General features: G+C 36.4%; 1 protein-coding gene across 1 annotated transcript in view; it reads right to left on the reverse strand.

The window, feature by feature from the left end:
• FASTKD3 (FAST kinase domains 3) overlaps positions 1 to 16,241 on the reverse strand; it is a 225,900-nt gene extending 209,659 nt beyond the window's left edge. Inside the window, exon 1 of the mRNA XM_082045309.1 lies at positions 16,221 to 16,241. The gene's annotated coding sequence lies outside the window, so the exon portion shown is untranslated. The remainder of the gene's footprint in view (positions 1 to 16,220) is intronic.
• Positions 16,242 to 16,698: the final 457 nt, after the last annotated feature.

Below are 16,698 nucleotides of genomic sequence, written 5' to 3' on the forward strand. Positions count from 1 at the left end.
GATATCTTTCTTTAAATATTTCTCAAATCTTGAATAATTTTAATTTCTTCTTTTCTTATCCAGCTGCCACGTACTAACATTCTTTGCTGTGACACTGTGACTGTGCTCAGCATTTGCTGCAGAATCAGTTTCAGAGGTAAGGGACTTAACCTGCTGCTATTTGAGATTTTTGTGTTTGTAGACCAGTGTATTACTTTATTCCTTTGGGCAAATAATTGCACTTGGAGTTGTTGTAGTACTTCTGATGAAATAAATTGTCCTAGAATGGCAACGAAATCAGTTTAACCTACTCATTAAATAGTTAAATAAGGTTTGGTATTTTAAATGCACAAAACTCAATTTGCTTAGTTCTATGGCAAAAATTATTTTTTTTTTTTTTTTTTAGAATCCTCTTCAGTAAATATGCAGAGAAAGAAACCTTTATAACATCAAAATGCAAAATATTGAGTAAGAATTCTATTGAAGACTTCTTCTTCTTAGTCTTAAAGGAAAACAGAGATTTACTGATATTAAGGGTAGCTATAAATAGTCTTTCAGAATGAGAAAATAACTTAAAAATAAATTGGGTATTGCAGTCATGATCATTGTTAAACTCTGATTCTGTCTCTTATTTGATAAACATAGACATGAAAGAAGAAAACAGTGAACCCTAAATTAAATATACAAAGTGGTGCAATTTCACCTCCAACTTCTGTTCTGGAAACAAAGGTGTTCTGAGACCTGACACATTTGTACAAACATTGTGCTTTTCAAGATCTTCTCTTTATCTGTATACCTGCACAAAACAATACTCCTAGTATTTTACTAGCTGAGCGAGGTTTTTCATAACAGAGTGCAAAAAGTGAGAGACTAAGAAAGCTGAGAGAAATAAGGAGAGGAAGCAGAAAGACCTGCAAAGGATGGAATGATAGCGGGAGCCAGGGCTCTCTTTGAGTGTGGAGTTGGGTTAAGGCAATTGGTTTTTGGGTCCTTGTCTTTTTTCTCACTCTGACTGGGGTAGCCTAGAGTTCAGGTCATTCACTTGGCAGTATGAAACAGGACTTGTTTCTGTCAACTTAGTCAATGTTGGCTGGAACTGATGTCAATCTGTGCTTTTTCCAGGCAACACAAACCCCCTGTGAAGTCTCTTTTTAACAGCCCAAACAATGTAATGTGAGAAATTCTGTCACTAAGTTTTTCACTCATATGACTATTTTTAGTCTGTTTCTATTTGACTCTACATTTTTATTTTACCATTGGTGCTCTTGGATACTTTGAGGAACATCATCAGTAGGGATTTTTAGTTCAATCTGATTTAGTTAGTCTGTCTTTATTCTTTTCAATCTCAATGAGCAGCTTTACATAACAATGTCATACAGACTTTTTCTAGGTCACAATTAAGTTTATGATAGTTTACCACTACACACAAGGCTTTCTCAGAGCCAATGTTTTCTGCCAGCTATGCATGGCCAACCTTTTTTTAATAAGTCTGGCTTTATAAACTCAGAACGCTTTGTCTTATTGATCAGTTCTCTTCTTTATTTACTGTTCCTCCAGGTTTTGTGTCATCTGCAAACTGTATCAGTGACTTCTTTTCTGATCATTGCTAAAAGATGTAAAAATGTTGTGCTAAAAATCAGCTTCAACAATTCTTCTGCTTTCTCCATCCTACATTTAAATCTTCCCATTAAAATGACCAGCTGATTTGAGGAGAAAAAGCCATCTTTGACTCCCTCTATAAAAATCCATATGATCCCGTCACGCTCATCTTCAAGGACTGGATATTGTAATATGAAATTAACAACTGAAGCACACATGAATGGTCATATTGTGCTTCATTTATTTTCCACTCCTTGAATTCTCGACTGGGACTTGTATCAGTTATTCTTTTTTTTTTTTTTTTTTTTACTTAACATGAATGTTGAGCTGACAGAACTATAAAAACCTTGTCCACTTCAGAATCACAGAACTATTGAGGTTGCCAAGGACCTCTGGAGGTCATCTGGTTGAGCCCTGCTCAAGCAGGGCCACCTAGAGCTGGTTGACCAGGATCATGTCCAGCATGCTTTGGAATATTTCTAAGGATGGAGACTCTACAACCTCTCTGGACAACCTGTGCCAGTAAAAATGTTTCCTGATGGAACTTCCTGTGTTTCAGTCTGTGTCCAATCCCTCTGGTCCTGTCACAGGTCACCACTGAAAAAAAGTCTTTCTCCTTCTTCATTCCTTCCCATCAGGTATTCATACATTATATTAAGATTTCCCCTGAGACTTCTCCAGGCTGGGCAGTCCCAGCCTCTCCGCATGTAAGAGATACTCCAGTTTCTTAATCGTCTCTATGGCCCTTTGCTGGACTCTCTGCAGTAGCTTTATGTGTCTCTTGTAGCAGACATCCAAGAACTGGGCCCACTACACCAGGCATAGCCCCACTAGTACTGAATAAATTGGAAAGATCACCTCCTTTCAACTGCTGCCTGAGGCAGTCCAGAATATCTTGACCCTTCTTTGTGGCAAGGGCACATTGCTGGCTCATGTTCAACTTGGTGTCCACTAGGACCCTCAGGTCCTTTTCTGCAAAGCTGCTTTCCAACTTGGTAGCCCCCAGCACATATTAGTGCATGGGATTGTTCTTCCCCAGGTGCATGGGATTGTTCTTCCCAAGGTGCAGAACTTTGCACTTTTCTTTCTTGAACTGCATTTTGTTCCTGTCAGACCATTTCTCTAGCCTGTCTCCCTATTTTAAAACAAGGGCACAATGTTTATTTCAGTCTTTTGGATGTTTACTAGCATTCCATGTGCTATTGAAAACCAACATAAATAGTGCAAAGAGATACTCACCCAGCATTTTCAAACTCTTGCATCAAATCACCAAGTTCATATGACTGAAAAAATTCTGTCATGCAACTTTCACTCCAAGAATTAGAAAGATAATTCAAGCTACCTTCATTTAGGGACTAATTTATTGGGGTTTTTTTACCTCTGTGTGGATAGGAATTGCTTTTCGCCATTCTGTTCAAATCCCAGAGACAATGAATAGTCCAGGCAAATTTGGAAGGACAAACTCACAATGATGAGTTAGTAGAAGAGAGGACTTCCAGCACTGTGTGCAAGTGCATAGCTCCTGAAGGGCTTTTCTAATAATTAATAGCATCAATTTCAGAACAAGATCAACCCTCCCTGGAACAAGCTGCATATTTTGTAGCTATTAGATGATGAATAGTGTAAATGTTTTGTTCATTCATAGCAAGCATTTTCTCTTGATAAGGAAGAAATTTTTTAAAATATAAGCCTTTATTGTTTGATTCTGCAATAAAATCACACTAATACAATGCTAGCAATGAGACTTGCATGGTCTAGTGAAAAAGGGTCATATTGAAAGAACCCTCTGAAAACAGCAACATGGACAGTCTCACCCCATTACCCTCACTGTTGCTGTTTCACTGAGCTCAGTGTATTGAGAATGGAAAAACATTCCCACACTTATCTTATTCCCATAGCTAATTAGATTTTAATTATAATTTCTGGTAGATGAGTACTCTGAAGGTATTAAAATATCACAAAATACCATACATGGTTTCTCAGACAGTACTGCACTGCATCTTCTATACAAAACTGATAAAATTCGATAGAGGGAGTGTTTAAGATGTTAGATTATAGATCATACATCTTATATAGGCAGACCACTTTCGACGATATTATATTAAACCGGCTTCATTGCTGCCTAGCTACTGTTTGATCAGTACTTCCTGTGGCTTAGTGAAATCCACACTCTTAGGATTTCATTTTTAGCTTTAACACTGAAATGTGTTAATGATATTCCAGAAAATGGAATAAAATCATTGACATGTCAGAAGAAAGTCATACATATCACTTTTAAGACAGTGCTGGAAGGCTGAGTTCTGAAGCTTAACTAAGTTTTTTAGTGCCATGAAATTTCCTAACCTTTCTACAAAGTGCAGTCAATACAAACTAGATGTTTAGAACAGTAGATTCCAAACTTAGGTGTATTCTGCGGAATCAGAAGTACTGCAAAAATTATCACATAAAGAGACAAGTAATGCAAAAGATCTCATGTGATATGTTGATGGACAATATACTGGAATTTTTAGAATAAAAATGGGTACTTAAGCAACCAACTAATAAAAAAAATATCCCTATAGTGTACACAAGAGCTGTACTTCCACTGGACTTTTGCTAATCAGCTGTTGGGTCTTCAGAGCACATCCTTAATTGCCTGTTGTCTTTAGTTTAATGATACCTGAGAAAGGATGGTCCAAGCATGACAGAAATGACATCTTCAATGGGGGATCTGAGCATCATTCTCAGATGAAGTCACTACATGGAGGACATTACCAGTTCTTTGAACAGGAGGTGACAGTGATGATTCCCTTGATCCTACCTGTTTAATCATTAGTCTTTGAAGTCCTGCTCACTGCTGTTCTCAGTTCCTTTCTCTGGTCTACGGCATTTTGAATATTTAAAAAAAAATCATCAATTTCAGTGCTTTCACCCAGAATGGGCATCAGCCTAACACCCTCCAGGATATCCAAAGAGTGAATTTAAACTGTATTAAATTGCAGGTGGAGGTGGATCTCAGTCTCACATAACCTTGGATTGGTCAGGATTTTCCTATAGCAAATTATTGCATTAAGATGGATCACCTTCATAACTTTAAAACTCTTTCATGGTTAGACCCACATTTGAGTTTGGCTTTCATTTTGGATCTGTTTCTATGAGCCTGCTTTGCTTAGGAAATAGCAATAGCTTGATAGCTACAAGAATTGTACTTATGATTATATTAAAATTGTCAGTTCTGAAAATGACCTTTTGCACAATTTCACACCAGCGATTTTCTCAGCATTGCGGGGAAACAGAAAATCTCTGTTAGCAAAGTTATGTTGTTACAGCTTTCAACTCCATCTCTGTGTATTTAAAGGACAAAACATACACATTATAAATAATGCGCTTCTCAAATTTAACTTCCCTTTTTGTGCTTGGGACATCTATGCAGAAGGTAATATCTTCAAATTTAGTAGAAGTTTAAATTTACACTTATACTTTACATCAAGTATTCCTTGATTTAAGTTTGACTACAAACACTTTTCTACATGAACGTCGATAACATGATATTAAAAAATCAAGCACTGCAATGTGCTGTAGCTCAACTAAGAAGAAATCTGGAATTGTATTTATTCCACAACTGGGAAGAAGTAAGCTATTGATTAGTTTCCCCACCAAAACTTCCAGCAATTGCATTTCTATGTTGCTTTCTTCATGATTCAGCTGTGCAAACCTCAGACCTCAATCAGTTGGTTGCTTTTTCAAATCAACTGCCCATTGGGTATAAACAAACATATTCAGTTGAAAATGAGTCCATATTTTTTTAAACTTATTGATCTGGCTTTGCATCAATGTATCAATTTCTGGAGAAGTATTGGAATGAGCTTTAGGGTAACATCTACTCCTTGCTGTGAATCACAAATAACATGAGCTCTGCCATATAAATGTTGTTATTCTGCATATTGAAGCAGTGTCATTAGTTTCAAGTCAAGTCACAAACTTGAACTACTGTCGCCACCCGCCTGCCCTTATTAAAGATGCTGTTGTAAGATACTCTCCTATGATAGGTCACAGATCTTTAAAACCTGCTGTTCGTAAGTCCCATTAACATTCTCTAAGCTGTTTCTTCTGCCCTTCTGGCAGCCATCCTTCTAAAAGGACTCTTTGGGAATTACTGTATAAATCTGGAAAGACTCAAGGCATAATTAGCTTGGTCAAACATGAGCAACCACAGGAAGAAGATAATTGTGGTTATCTTCAAATCCTTTGATCTAGTAAATTTTTAGTTACTGGTCTGATAAATTATGATGTACAAAAGGCTGTGACATAGTAAGCAATGTGTTGACCTTTCAGTTCTGAACTATAGAAAGAGAATGGTGAAGTACCAGGAGAGAATGAATAAATTTTTTATTCTTAAAATTAAATTTAAAACTTTGGAGTTTAACTTCTGCTTTTCCTCCATCTTATTATGTTTCACAAGAAAGCATTAATTTTAAGTGTGTGTGACTGTAAAAAAACATACACCTTCCCTCTCACAGTTCTCTTAGTACCCATCAAAATATGTTAGTTTATCATTCAGAGAGGCATGCTAACAAGGTAATATTTTCTTCCCTGTTACACAGTTAAACAACGGCAGATCTATTAATACATACTTGCCTGGAGAAACAAAGAACTTCAAGAGTGCAGAGAGTTCAAGAGAAAATTCTCTGTTTCTAAAATCTAGCCTTCTTGAGAAAAGAAATATTAGGAATGAAAGCAAAATGCTTAAACAAGTGTTATTCCTACAAGTGTAAATGTCAACATTTTCTCACATTAATCGTTATGTACAGAGACATGTTTAATGACCCACAGTTCCTCTGACATATGAATATCATTCATAAGTTTTATTTGGCCTTTAGGAAATCTAACCAACAGAAAGAAAGTGATGAAAACTTTTTGATTATTATAAGGCTACAGATGGATGATTTTACTATCTTATGTTACTAGGTGTGTTCTGTGCATCACCAATAGAGAGGCTGATATTTATAGAAAGAAACTTTTGCATTGGCTGTGGATTTAATAACCAAACCTGAGATAGCTCCTGAGAATGGGAAATCTGTGCAACTTAAAACCATTACAATCCTTTGCATTTTGGCAAACTGGATGAACAATATATCCAGTGTAAGTGAAGCTGACATTGTGTGCCTCTGGTTTGGGACAACACACTGGTGTTCATCTTACCTGTTTCCGTTATTTTTTCCTAAGGTTATCTTAAAGTACTGGATAAGGTGGTACATAATAACAGAAACATATATGTATTCCTGTCTTTTTTTTGTTTGTGTTTTTGTTTGTTTGTTTGATTGGTTGGTTGATTTGTTTTACAAAAGAACGGGAAAGGATGAATTGTACTGATAAACTATAAATACTGCTTGTTTGGGCTCCATTATAAGAAACAATAGAACAAGTTAACAGTCAAGGTAAACACTTGTATTTCCCTTTAATTTCAGTAAGATGCACTCATTTACATTGTTTAAGATTTTCTGTCATTTGTTTGTCATTTGTTTGTTTGTTTGTTTGTTTGTTTTCATCCATTTACAACCCTTTAAAGATTGGGACAAATGAATAAAAGTAATGAAGGTAAGAGATGATTAATCTCATTTTAAAAGTTTCAGAAGCACTCTTAGGCCATTTCTTGTTTTAGACAAGCCTGTTTACTCATCTCTGTGGTAAACTGAAACATTAAACTGAATTCAAATGCAAATAGCCTCTGGGGATGATTCAATCTACTTTAGTAAATAACATGCACATGATGTATAGTACATGCAATAATTTATCAAGCTAGTAATTCAAAATTCTTTGCCTCTTAATTATGTATCTTTCTTATGTGTGATAGTTTCCTCTTTTGCTGCTTTTATATCCAAGTAGATTCATTCTATTTTTAATGAAAAATGAGATTACTTCTGAATTTGAAATGCAAAAGTGAAATAACGTAATTTAAACACAATCTACAGGTAACAAAAGAAAGTTCAAATGTACATCTACAGAAATTATTCAGGAACACAAAAACAGCCTATAAGCACAAGAGGAGTTTAGGCTCCTTATCTAATGTTCTTAGACTATGCTGATAAATTAATTAATATTTGTGTTGTGAAACTTCTGACTGGCATAAAAGTGAATTATTTTCAAATTTAGGCCACTAAGGTATGACTTCTGACTTTATATTGGACGTGCAATTGCGGTTTAATTTCTTTCCCTCTAGAAAGGAGAAATATATTAGTCATTCACTGTCTGGAACAGCTGTTCACCAACAGTCAACAAGCATGGAGACAAAGTCATTCCTGTGGGCCCCACATTTGGGTCACATGGATTTGTATGTCTTGGCTTATGAATATTTTTTATAGTTCACTGAAGTAAAATGGTGAAGAGATGAAAGAGGACTTTCAGCTTTATGAAATTGCCATTCAATTTCTGCTTGAAATGGCAGGCTTGCAACCTACTAAACAGGGAGAAGCAATTGAACACAACATCCAGAATTGTTCCCTGCTGGTTCACAGGTTTCTGAGAGAACCTAAGACTTAACTTTGTTTAAAATATCTTTCTCCATGGCTAGATGACAGTGACATAAGATAAAAATAATAATGACATGATAGTGACACCAATCCTTTTCCATCTGTCCTGTCAGTATAAAAGGGTAGCCCATAGGATTGTGTACTATATTTGAAGTTCAGAAACCAGATTCTACTTTTGGTTCTGCTTCTAACCTACTGTATGAATTTGGGCAAGTTCTTCTGACCTGCACCTTGGCATACTTACCAGAAGAACATTTAAAAAAATATTTATAATGCAGCATTGGAAAGAAACACTACCTTCTTATAGAAGCAATAGACATAAAATGTTATATCTTAGCAACAGAATTTGTGCTGAAATTAAAATCTACTTGCATGTGCATGTGCATGTGAGTAGGACTTTTGTCCAAGGTAGAATGTGTCTCACAAATTATATTTCTTCAATAGCCCATGGAGGACTGCAGTTCCTTGAGAATCAAAGAAATGCCACATATATATCATTATGCTTTTCTCTGTGTCATGACAAAATACACACTGAAGTTATTTGTGTCTTGATGCTTATGAATTATTTCTATGTAAAGAGAAAAATAATTCAATTTCCCCACTAGTTTTAAACTTTCATTTTGTTTTGATTTTTTTTTTTTCTGAAAGGAAGAGTTGAAATAGATTTGCTCATTCAAAGTTAAATTCTTTCAAACTATCTAAGATGAAATAAAACACTAACATACAGTTCTTATTATGTCACAATGTTTTAAACTATATTTTTGTGTTACATTGTCTAATTTCTAAATTGCTACAAGGAATGGGATTTTTGCAAATATTTAGTTTTATCAAATATCTTAGAGACAAATCCACTACCTTGTGTGCCTCTGTGCTGAAAACCTGATGCAAAATCCAAGTCGCTTTGTAAACTAATATAATATATCAGAGAAATGCACTGCCTCTACTGCTGTCTCCAAGAAGGACTCTCTAACATCCCAAAAAGTCATATATTTTGGCATCTAACTCAAGCAAAGGAAATTATCAAATTTTTAATTATGATTTATTTATGTGGACATACCTAGGAATTTTAGACACTTTAAGCATAGATCTCACTATATGCTGAACTTTCAAGTTGTTGGTTTTTTTATTTATTTTCTTACACTCTTTTGAGTTTTCATAATTTTGAATATGCATACACTTCCATCAAGTTTGACCTCATAAAAACAATTCATGGTGTCTCTGGTCTTCCTGTTCCTCGATTTGAAAGACTATTTCTAACAGAAATAGTAGTTTTCATGCAATTCCTAATTCTTTACATTCCTGAAACTTGAGTACCATTAATTAGCAGTTGAACACTCTTACTACATACCAATTATGCTTACAGCAAGGGAATGTTCCAGGTCATGTATTTTGGACATTTGCCCTTGACAAAAAAAATGAGATGTAAAATTATCTCCTCATAGATTACCTTTCCTATAACATTTCGGACAAAAGTATATAAAAAACATAAGGAAATAAGATGATAGTGCACTTTCATACTAAATATTGAAGATTTCTCAGTATTATTTTCATTTCAGTAAAGCTACAGTACATAATTTTTTTTAGCCATGCAGTTTTCAACATAGTTCTTGACAGCAAAATGTAAGGCCTGTACTTAAAGACTGTAGTAATAACTTGGCCAGACAAAACTGCTGAATGTAAGAGAAGTATATCAAAAGTATGATGTGAATAGAAACATCATTTCAACAACCTAATAATTTTAAAATTTGTAGAGTTGGAAGTAATGTCATTATTGCAAGGCCATTTAAGACTGAACATGTGTAAATAATTTACCAATAAATAAAGCTAATAAACTAGCTTCTTCTGTTTGACTCAGTGTACATAAGCAGGATCATAATTTTTATGTATTTATCCACCATTCAGATTTGTTCCAACCTTTTAAACAGCACTGTGAACTCCTTGCAATCATGCAAGTCTTCTTTTGTCAAAGGATAAATGACTATGATGTTCAAGTCACTGCCTGGTGGTTACTCATTCACAAATGAAAAAGAATCCCCAACATTCTGTGATTCTGTGATTCTGTGATAACGCTTTTGGACTTTCTAATCTTCCTAGGTCTATTAATTAGGGAAGAAATTACATTCTAAAAATACCAAAATTAGCAAGATAACATTAAAATGCATTTACTTTATGAAGAAAAAGTAATTAATTCCTCTCTTCAGATTAGGAATTTTGATTCACTCTTCACCTTTTTTTTTGTATATTTTGATTTTTTTTATTTTCATATTTCATGTATTGTGTGAACTCAATTGGAATAGCTATATATAGTGGACAAAAATTTTACTTGCTTAATATAAAATGGGCAAGAGCTAGGCAATGTTTACAAATGTAAAGCAGATACTCTTTTATTTTTCCTAATGAATTTTTTCTGCCTTTTTTCTCATTGCTTCATCAATCACTGAGACGATGATTGTCTCTTTCAAAGCAGCATGGGCTAACTTCACCATTTGTATGACTGTTTTATCTAATTCTGTCCTATTAAACTTGCTCACATTTGTTCTTTCCAAATGAATAGTGTCTATAAATAATGAGGGCTTTTCAACAGTAAATTAATTAAAGTTGAAATTATTAAAGAGTTAAGACACTGTGAGAGTAAATTTATTCATTATATCAAAAAGACATATGGAATGATTTTTACTCATTTCACCAGATTTTTTCCTCGTTGTAAAGATACAGCTGCCCATAAAGATAGAGAAATGCTCTACCTGTAATTTAGGTGACTCGTGATGGGGGAAGCAATGGTTTGTCTCTCTTCCTTTAACAGTGTTGTGCTGCTCAAAGCAATGTATTATTAAATATTGTTTTATGTAGCAATGTATTATTAAATAGTATCAATTAAAAAAAAAAAAGTGCTAGCTATGTGCATTTGCAAACGTTTGTTTCTAGTGAATAGTCAAACATTTGTTCATAGTGAGCACCTATAGTGACAACTACTGGTTTCAAGGCTGGATAAGTTCTTTTCAGTTCTCACGGTGGGCTAGCCTCGACTAACTGCAAAACAACCTGCCTGGATGCTTATTGACTGCGGCGATTAGAGACGACACGTACCAGGACGCAGACAGAAATTCACGCAGAGGCAGAGATCTAGTTCATGAGGAGCACAGAGCCTGGCCAAGCAGAGAGCTGACCTAGGCCTAGGCTGCTTTCTTTATTCACCATTGTCAATTCATAGGATTTACAGGTACGAGCATGGACTAAGATGTTTACAAAAGGTGTTTTTCCACTAATTGTTATTAAGAACACATTAAACTCATGTGATGTTTGTCTCACTTGTTTTTCCACTCATTCACAGACCAGGCCCAACGACATTCACACATCCCATGCACTTGGGGGTGGTTATCCAGCCCAAGATACCATTCTCACGAGTCTGGGCTATAACTTTTTACAATCATGAGAAACGTACTTCAAAGTAATCTGTCCAAGGCCCTTTATATATTATTATGTTAGTAGTATGTCTTCGACCATCCGGATGGTCATGTTGGTATTGATCTTCCTTTATAATCCAGGTGGCTGGAACCGCACATCTTGCTTTCCCACATTTTACTTTCCAACAGTTGACTCCTCTCTGTGAGGCACCCCATGCAGTTCCATGCAGTGATTCACTAAAGTTTGGCACTGGGACTAGATTATGCATAGCTTCAACCTTTACCATATGACTGAAATGTAAACAAAGTGCCTATACTGCCATTCTTTGTGTTGTTCTTACATAGACCAAGAGAAAAATAATTTCCATTAATTGTGGAAAAATAGAATAGAAAAAGCTACTGTATGTATCTGCCGGACTAGACTCATATAAAATTAGAAAAGTAATTTGATGTGCTTAAATTTCCTGAAAGTAACTGATACAACAAGAGAAATCAAGATATATTAATCAAGATATCTTAATCAGATACAAAAAATTAATTTATGATGTATCCTCTTTAAAGTACGGAAAGAGTTTCATGTAGAGAGCAACTCAGCAATGCAACATTAACACTATTTCAATTGTATTTACACTGAAGGTGAAATAATATGACCTGCCACATAGCACAACAATCTCTTCATTCAGGCATGTGGAGGAATAATTTTGTGTCAACATATGTTTAACAGCAGAGAGGAAAGTATTAATGTTTGTTCTTCTCCCATACTGCCAAAAGGTTTGGACATATCTCTTGGAATAATATAGAATGATCACATAAACAACATGTCTTGCTGAGACTCAGGACGTAGCTAGAGAGAAAGACCATGGGTAAAAGGCACCACTGGATGGTCAGCCTTCCATTTGAAAGTATTCCTTGAGAAAAGCATTTTTCAACACATGAAAAAGCAACAATCAAGTCTGCCAATGAAATAATGCATGAAAAGTATCCTCAGCAAGTTTGCTGTTGATATGAAACTGGGAGCAGTGGCTGACACACTAGAAGGTTGTGCTGCCATTCAGTGAGATCTGGATGGCTGGAGGACTAGGCAGAGAAGAACAAGGGGAAGTGTAGGGTCCTGCACCTGGGGAAGAATAACACCAGTACAGATTGGAGGTTGACCTGCTGGAAAGCGGTATTGTAGAGATTGACCTGAGAGTCCTGGTCGGCAAGAGGTTGACCATGAGTTAGCAGTGTGCCCTTGTGGGCAAGAAGGCCAGCAGTATCCTGGAGTGCATCATGAAGAGTGTGACCAGTAGGTCGAGGGAGGTTATTCTCCCCTTCTACTCTGCCCTGGTGTGGCCACATCTGGAGTACTGTGTCCAGTTCTGGGCTCCCAGTTTAAGAAGGACAAGGAACTACTGGAGGGAGTTCAGAAAAGGGCTACAAAGATGATTAAGGGTCTGGAACATCTTTCTTATGAGAAGAGACTGAATATGAGGAGAAACTTCTTTACTTTGAGGGTGCCAGAGCACTGAACAGGCTGCCCAGAGAGGCTGTGGAGTCTCCTTCTCTGGAGACATTCAAAACCTGCCTGGACATGCCCCTGTGTGATCTGCTCTGGGTGAACCTGCTTTAGCAGGTGGGTTGGACTAGGTGATCTTCAGAACCCCTTTCCAACCCCAATCATTCTGTGATTCTGTGATGAAAGGGCTTTGTAATAAGAATAATTTATGTGAATCTGAATAGCTGATTCATTCACTGCAGTCCAACTGATGTCATAACTCTGAACCCACCCACCCTGAAAAGACTCAACTAGGTTTTGGAATTTGTAGCTCTGTGTTAAGTGCTTGAAGGCTTTTTACTATATCAACTCTTATTCCTGTCACAGTATGAAAAGAATCATGAAACGTATATAACTGGAGCACTAAATAGAGAGTGAATGTGTCATTATACAAATGAAAAAACAAACAAACAAGCAAACAACATTCCATGTCAGTGAGAACAATGGCTGTCTAATCTATTTTGGTCCACATAGGTTCTGGATACTGTAAAGACTCAAATATATTTTTCAGAGTCAGTGAAAACTGTTATCCTCAAACAAAAATCTGAAAAAAATGTGACAGAATGAAAAATGTATACCAAGGCATAAACACAATTTAGACTAAACAAAAGTAGTTGAAAACTGTCCAGTTCAAACAATGCAGTACCACATCTGTACTGAGAGAAAGCCTTCTGTGAAACCTGTGTCTGTCTCTGTACGAGCTGTAGTGAAACACAACCCACAACACAAGGAACAGAAGATACATTAATAAAACTGATAGTGCAAGTTCCTTTTTTTCTTGAGGGTATTGCTCTCCGTTTGCTGACAATGAAAATCAGCAGCAACAAAGTTTGGACTGTTGACCCAAGAGACCACAACAGTATCAGCAGATGTTCATTGTTCCTTGCATAAAAGAGTTCAGATGAAGTGGCTTCAACTTTTCCCCAAACCCAGGTTTTTGGTGTATGTTTGACTACGAGACAGGACCTTTCATATCTGAAATCTAAAAAACATTCTGATGAGTCACGTGCATAATGTTTGTCCATATAAACCTGAACTTTGTCATTCCTCATTTTTTATTTTTGATGAAGGATCCTTTTATTTGCTTTCCTCTGTGTCATTTGGGAATACGTTCTACCTAAACAGATGAACTCTGACTGTATAGTATGTGTTGTTCTTGAAGAAAGTGTTAGTTTTTTCTTTGATTTTAGGTTGCGTGTGTCAGGAAAGGGTGTAAAAACTGGAGCTGCTAAAAAGATAAAAGGAGATAAACTTTGAAGATTGTGGATGTCTTATTATTATTAATACTGAAACCAGCAAAAAGAGTTTCTTTATTTCTTTCCAAGTCTCAATATAATACATACATACATACATATATATTATGTACATACATACATATTATGAACTGTTTTTCAATCCAGTTTTGACTTAATATAACATGTTACTGGCCAGTGTATTAGACAATCATCACCACGTCTTAAGTCTCAGATGCATAGCAGCTCCTTCAATAATACCATAAAGCTAATTATTTCAGAACTGTCTAGAAATTTACAACTTTACTTATCTAATTGTAACGTTTGTTTGATCAGCTGGTGGTTTATAAATAAAAGGATAACCAAAGAGCTCTTGTAGGCATGAATTTGGGAATTAGCTGCAATATTAACAGGTTATGAAGGCAAAATTAAGAATGGAAGGCAAATAGCAGATCAAGAGTTATAAAGAGATGTGCATGCAATTTTAGTATTACAAAATAAGAACAGATGCAGACCTCAGAAGCTGTAAATTATTCTTTCCATAATTTCAGGTTTCACTGCAGGGTACACAGTAAAACTTAGTGCATTTTCCCAGGTGATCCAAAAGTCCTTGTGAACTGATACTTCATAGAGCACTGACATTGCAGTACTTGAATTATTAAAATATATACAAGAAATGCCAAGCTTTCCCTCTCTGACTTTATATATTAACATGTATCTCTTCAACACAGCCATTCATCAACATATACTGGCAAAGAAAAGAGTTCCACTGATTATACTGTAAGCTCACTGAGTCAGGCACTGTTTTTTTATTGTACATGGTAGACTACATAGGTCTGCGGTTGGTTGTCTCTAGTGCTACCCCAATATAAACACACACACAAAAAAATATTAATACAAAGGTGACATTCAGATTATATGTCAGCATAGATAGGTTATTTACATCCTTTCTGAAACCTGATATACTGAAGGCAGTAGCAGCTTTTCAAAAGGATTTGCAGGAGATGGGTACAAAGAAAAAATGAAGCTAGGGCAGTTTGAAGAAATTATTACATAGAAAGAACCAAGACCAAGCTTTCATAAAGACATCTGTTTACTTGCCCAAAGTCTGAAAGGTGTTTGTGTGACCAAACATGATAATCTGAGAAAGGTACATAGCGTTATACCAGTGGTAATTAAAAAGGACTCAGATTAATTTATCAGGATCACAAGTATCCATCTAGCACTATGGCTTCTGCAGTAAGGTAATAATGTAAGAATCGTGAGCTTACATTTGTACACAGAATCAGAGAATATCTCCAGCTGGAAGAGACCCATAAGGATTGAGTCCAACTTGCCTATATATATTTGGGTATATGTATATATATTTTATATATTTATATTTGTATTTATTTATAGTTATTAGACTTGATTTAAGGAACATTGAAGACTGTGGGAATCATAGAATCATTTAGCTTGGAAAAGACCTTTAAGATCATCAAGTCTAACCATTAACCTAACACTGTTAATTCTACCACTAAACCACGTCCCTAAGTGCTACATCTACACATTTGTATAGAGCCTCCAGGGATGGCGACTCAGCCACTTCCCTGGGCAGACTGTTCCAATACCTCACAACCTTTTTGGTGAAGAAATTCTTCCTAATACCCAATCTAAACCTCTCCTGGTGCAACTTGAAGCCATTTCTTCTTGTTCCATTCCTTGCTGCTTGGGAGAAGAGACCCACATCCTCCATGCTACAACCTCCTTTCAGGTAGTTGCAGAGAGCGATAAGGTCTCCCCTCAGCCTCCTTTTCTCCAGGCTAAACAGCCCCAGTTCCCTCAGCCGCTCCTCATAAGGCTTGTGCTCTAGACCCTTCATCAACTTCTTTGCTCTTCTCTGCACTCTCTCCAGCAACTCATTGTCTTTCCTTTAGTGAAGAGCCCAAAACTGAACACAGGATTCAAGGTGCAGCCTCACCAGCACCAAGTACAGGGGGATGATCACTTCTCTAGTCCTGCTGGCCACACTATTCCTGATACAAGCCAGGATGCTGTTGGTCTTTTTGGCCAACTGGGCACACTGCTGGTTCATATTCAGCCACTGTCAGTCAACCCCCTCAAGTCCTTTTCTGCAAGGCACCTTTCCAGTCACTCTTCCCTGAGCCTGTAGTGCTGTCTGGGGTTGTTGTGATCCAAGTGCAGGACCTGACACCTGTCCTCATTTAATCTCATACCATTGGCCTCAGCCCATCAATCCAGCCTGTTCAGATCCCCCTGTAGAGCAGATTAACACTTCCACCCAATTTGGTGTCATCTGCAGACTTACTGAGGTTGCTCTCAATCTCCTCATCCAGATCATTGATAAAGATATTAAACAGAACTGGCCCAAATATTGAGTTCTGGGGAACACCATTTGTGACCAGCCACCAACTGGATTTAAGTCCATTCACCACAAC

This window comes from Streptopelia decaocto, assembly GCF_964273445.1.
Source record: "Streptopelia decaocto genome assembly, chromosome: 2".
Taxonomy (NCBI): domain Eukaryota; kingdom Metazoa; phylum Chordata; class Aves; order Columbiformes; family Columbidae; genus Streptopelia; species Streptopelia decaocto.